Genomic DNA, 6004 nt, shown 5'->3' with positions numbered 1-6004 from the left:
TATCCAACATCTATTTAAGTCTGGTAGTATGTGTGTATGAGTATTAGTTTTTTTTCTAGGTGACTATTAAGGCAAACAGTTCATATGATAAATAAATAACCACATAAAGACAAATTCAATGCAAAAAAAAAAAAAAAAAAAAAAAAATGTAAAAAAATAAAAATAAATAAAATAAATAAATAATAATAATTTACAAAAAAAAAATAGAACCAGAGGAGTTTTGAATTTGAAATGAAATTTTGATTTTCTTTAACGTACCAATTTGAGGATTATTTATATATATATATATATATATATATATATATATATATATATATATATATATATATATATATATATATAGTATTGTTATTATTCATAATTATTTTTTAAACTGCTTATCCTGTTCAGGGTCGCGGGTGGCTGGAGCCTATCCCAGCTGTCATTGGACGAGAGGTGGGGTACACCCTGGACTAGTCGCCAGTCAATCACAGGACTGACACAGGGACAGACAACCATTCACTCTCACACTCACAGGTACAGACAATCTAGTGTTCAATTAACCTGGTGAGCATGTTTTGTGTGGGAGGGAGCCGGAGTACCTGGAGAGAGCCCACGCATGCACGGGGAGAACAAGCAAACTCCACACAGAAAGGACCACCGCCCAAGCTGGGAATCGAACCGGTGACCTTCTTTCTGTGAGGCAGCTGTAAGCATTGCGCCACCATGAAGCCCCTATTATTATTATTATTATTATTATTATTATTATTATTATTATTATTATTATTATTATTACTATTATTATTATTATACAATATAATTAATCTATCAATTAAATATCAATCACTTCAGAGCTGCTCATACACATATCCATGCATGTCAGTGGTTAAATTTCAATGCAAGAAGAAGAAAATTGTAAAATATCAAAATATTAGCATTGCAATGTCAGCATCCTAAGATCACAGCAATGTTGTATTAAGAACATAAATGCAACATAGACACATGTACTGTGTTCTTTACAAAAATGTACAGTTGAATTAATGTTTTTTTTAATGGATATTTAAGTGTATAAAGACGTTACTACTTCCATTAACAATAATATTCAAACAATCTATAAGAAAATAACAACTTTCACTTTGAAAACACAAACATAACAGTTACTGGAAAAGCCAAGTGTGTCTTTTCCAAGCATTCCCATGTCCTCTGAACGCATCGTGAGGATGAAAGCAGAGCACAACATGTCCTGATGTGAGACACTGCTGCACATTTTAATCAGAGGGTCACAATGAAGGTGTGTTTGTGTCTGCAGCAGCTCCTCTGAATATCTACCAGCACAGCACCAAAACAAATGAATAAAGCAGAGGACTGAAGGTTTTGGTGTTTTTAAGCACATATGTGAAAAAATTCCAGGTTTAAGATTGGGAAAACATTTTTATTCATCTGTAAAACTTTATTCCTTCATTGAATACTGATGGACAGGCAGTGAGTCTGATGGGGTTAAAGGTCACAGCTGCTTATCTGTGAGCTGAACACAGAGGAAACCTGTCCATGACCTTACCTGAGAGCATCTTTCTGTGAGAGCATCCTCACGTGTCTTCACCTGCCCGTATCCAGGAGAGCGTTCTCAACAGAGTGCACCTGAGAGCAAACTACTTAACGTAATGGTCGACAACATTTTTTCTGCACTCTAGCAAACAGAACAGGAAACCTCCTGAACGCCTCGTGATTTATGCTGTTTGTGTCGTATTGTTCTGTCACTGAGTCTTGGTCTGTCTTTATCAGTAGGCTACTAAAACAGAAGCGTAGCGTCCTGTTTGACTGCATTACTGATTCACTGTCCTCAGGGAATATGTATGGAAAGTTGGTGAGACAATACACACTTAGACACACACACTGTCTACAAGGTAGATGTGTGTTTTAATGTAGAGCAGCATCCCACAGCACACAGATTCGTCCTCACTTGCACCAACAAAATAAAAACAGTGAACAGCTGGGGCTCCTTCAGCCAAGGTTATGGTGCTAATATCCCAGAATGCCAAGCAGCAACCTGACCACCCAGTCCCGCCCCCACCCAGGCTGACATCCAAGGTATTTAATCCGCAGACGAGCTTCTGTCTGTTTCCTGATGGCAGTTTGAGGACAGATAAGCTGATGGCTGTGCTGTCTTTATGCTAATTCATCATTAGCATAACATGATGAAGAACAGGTCGGTCAGGTGATGCAGGGACTCATCCAGGAAATGAGGCGGCTGTTAAACACAAATCAGATTGTTTCTGAATCATGATAACCTCTTTGAGGCGAACATGTGATTATTCTGACAGCTGAACATGCGATGTTGAACACCTGTTCTCTGCACATGTGTGTGATTATTCTCCTCGCAGAGAGAGAGGAGAGAGGAGAGCACCACGTGTAGATGAGAGCACTCAGCACACGTGTTCACAGGAAATAAACTGCTCCTTGACACGGCTCTATTTTCCTTTCAGACACCAGCTCTGCACAGAGAATATTTGTTAAGTTATTCAGTACATCCTCCCTCCTTCCCTCCGTCTTTCTGTGTGTGTGTCCTGTTACCCGTGTTTGACACCCTCTCAGCGGTAAACATAACACATGTTACACAGTTTGTCTGTTGACACCTTAAAAAATGAGGATGATTAAAATGATGAATGTCTCCCCTCCTGCTGCTGAATCACAAGGCCAGCTTACCCACAATCCTCTGCTGTGAACACTGAGTCACCCTCATTAGTGGAGCTGTGGAGGGAAATGATCCATTAATGGAGGGAAATGGGAGGAAAGTGAAATACATCCAGCAGTCATTAGCAATGCCAATAATTTCTGTTGATTTCTGTTGATTTTAAAATCTCGAGCCAATAAGAGGACAGTCATTCACTTTGGTCCACACTTCTGCTGCAGGAGAGTTTTAAAGGTGCAGTGTGCAGTAATAAGGAGCATCAACATGGGGAGCCTCTAAGCTCTGCCTCGTTTCTTCGTTTCAGCCTGACAAACAGGAGGTTGGAGGACGAAGAGGAAGACAGGTGTATGTTTAAAAAAAAACCCTCAAGGATGTTTTGATGGTAAAAATGAAGGATGGCTGATTGTGCATTGAATGAGTTCATCAAATTAATTAAAAGCTTGACTACGAGAAATAAAACTAAACTCATTGAGGACAGACAGCAGCACAAAAACAAGGAGCAGACACACATACATAAAGCAAGATAATAACATTTCAAAAGGTTAGAGTAAGAAGTCAGAAGAAAGGTGCTGGGACAGATTAAAAGTTCTAAACTCTTCAGGAGGAAGAACAGAATCAAACCTTAACCCTCTGGTGCATGGTGGTGACTGCAGTGGAAAGTTGTTTAAAGCAACTTTCCTCTTGGTACAAAACAGTGGTCTCAATGGTGGAACTGCAGATCAGCTTCTAGAGTGCTCTCTGCTGCCACACTCCTTTGAGCTCCATTCAGTGGTCAGTTGGTGAAACTGCAAGTAAATTTTCACTGACCCCAAGATGACCACTCTTGATGAGCCTCTCCTGTGGACCCCTGCAGGGGTCAGTCCTTCCATTTCAAAAGAACCCAAGGGGTTAAAAAAATAATGATATGTAGTAACATCTAAGTAATAATATTATATTACTTTTCAACATTTTGTTTCAAATTGGCAGTAAATCATTATTAACCATCAAATATATTTCAAATACAAAGGTCAAATGTGTTAAAAAAAGAAAAAAAAAAAAAAGGTTGATTTGTTTTTATGTTAAGTTCAGGATGTTGATGTTTTTATTTGTACTTCCCCTAAGTGGACATCTCTATATCATAATGAAAAAACAAACAAACAGCTGAGCATTGAAAGTAACCAATCATAAATCATAAAAAAACGAGAGAGACTCAAAATATATATAGTTTGTCTTGTTGGAGATGTTTTGAAGAACAGACTAAGCTGAGGTCAGCTTCACAGCTAAGAGTGGTGTTTAGGCAAGTTAAAATATGTGAAAAATATTTTGAAATATTTATTTTTATTCCAGGAACAGACATGTCTGCAGCTTTACGCAAAAAAAAAAACATTTAAAAAAAAGGCAACATAAATTTAAAATTTAAAATAAAATAAAAAGCATATATCTGAAATATATATATATATATTTATTTATATATATATATATACACATAATATTTCAGATTTTTTTTTTCCCAAGAATGAAAAAAAACAAGGAAAAAAATATTGAGACAGACTTTTTATATATATATATATATATATATATATATATATATATATATATATATATATATATATATATATATATATATATATATATATATATATATATATATATATATATACATACATAATAGACTTTTAAAATAATGCATCAGAGGGTTAAATGTTTTTTTCTTAGTTTATTGTTTTTAGATAAGAACAAACTGGGGTTTCAATCCACAGATATAGATGGATCAACTGTAAATACAGAGGTTAGATTTTTTTTTTCTTATTTCACACTTTAATGGCTCAAAAACAGTTGATTATAATTTAATCAATTTTGCATAAATGGAGTTGAAGTCTACGTCTTTATTAAGAGGATGGGCTGGTGGATGGAGTGAGAAACTGGGGGGAGGGAGAGGTGTAATGCACATGCAAAGACAGAAAAGTCAGATTCAGATCCAAGCTGCCTAAGCCAAACCAGTGCCCTAATTGCATTTTTAATAACATGTTAAAGATTCTGTTATTTTGCATTTTAAAACAGTTGAATCCATATCAAGAGCACAGCATAGATCTCCCGGGGCCTTGTTTTGGTAATCAAATTAATGAAATGATGAAACTCTATATTTCTAAAGGACAACAGTACATATCAAACAAAAACAGCCCGTAGCTCCATTAACAGTGAATGTTGTTGAAGAGAAATAATTTAAGCAGCTGATTAAAAGTGGTCAGAGTTTCTGATGTCTGTGTGTGTCTGAGCCTGAGCTGCATACAGCCCATAAACACGGTCCCTGCTGTCACTGATGACTGTAATTTTCTGTGTCTTTGTGCTGCAGACTGTAATTAATGAATGCATGAACACACTCAGTTTGCAGAGATGTCAGATCGTCCCTGCTCTAAAGTCAAAGTGATATTTCATCCACAGCCTCTCTGTCATGCAAAGAGCAGCTCTGCTGCACAGAAAGACAAACATTTCCAGCATAAACCTCTCCAAACTGAACAACATCTCAAAAGAGAGGGCAGAAAAAACAGCTCTGTTATCCTCCAGCAGAATCGAAACATCCGAGCTTGTGATGAACAAACAGCTGATCATCTGTGATTTATCATCAGACTCATTAGACAGTAAAAGCTCAATGAATTCAGCCTTTGGTCTCGGTGCTCTGCAGCTGCAGGATTTAATTTATGCAGAAACAGAATGAAACACACAGAATGAGCCTGGAGCAGCGAGACCACAGAGAGCGACATTTACATTAGCATCAGTGTTAAAGAGACCACAGAGAGTCTGACGGGCTTGTCTGATTATTCTTCTACAGGAGGTAATCAGATTTATTCAGGAGCATAGTCTGAAAATTAAATCTCAGCCAGTAAATATCCTCAAATTAAAACCAGTTTTGTTTTCAGCTCATTCTTCAGTTACACTTTTCATTCAGATTATTATTCCCATTTACAAGCAGTCTGGTTGAATTTTTCAGGAGGTGTTGTAGTGTGTGGCTAAAGAGTAAAACTAATTTTTTATGTTAATCGAATAAAGATGATTTTATTTGTTTCAGAGTATCACCAACAGCCTAGCATAGTGAATTATATGTTTGTTTGTTTGTTTGTTTATTTTTTTGCTTTATCACTGTTTTTGATTTAGTCAAGTGTTTCTCTGAGGTAAACTTTTGATGCATCCCTCAGAGCTGTTTTATGACAGATTATTCCCTCATTTTCTGAATATAAATATCAAACAAAAGACGTAAAGACAAAAGGTTCAAGACGGAAAACGCATCGGTAATAAAAGAGTATGACTCAGCCACAGGAAGGCATTGTAACCTGTTGTTTTTGTTCCTACACTCCAGTC

The sequence above is a fragment of the Halichoeres trimaculatus genome, unplaced genomic scaffold, assembly GCF_033239565.1.
Source record: "Halichoeres trimaculatus isolate MK-OKI-2021-1 unplaced genomic scaffold, fHalTri1.1 fHalTri1_scaffold_20, whole genome shotgun sequence".
NCBI lineage: Eukaryota > Metazoa > Chordata > Actinopteri > Labriformes > Labridae > Halichoeres > Halichoeres trimaculatus.
The sequence above is the reverse complement of the archived record's forward strand: the minus strand, read 5'-3'. Positions refer to the sequence as shown.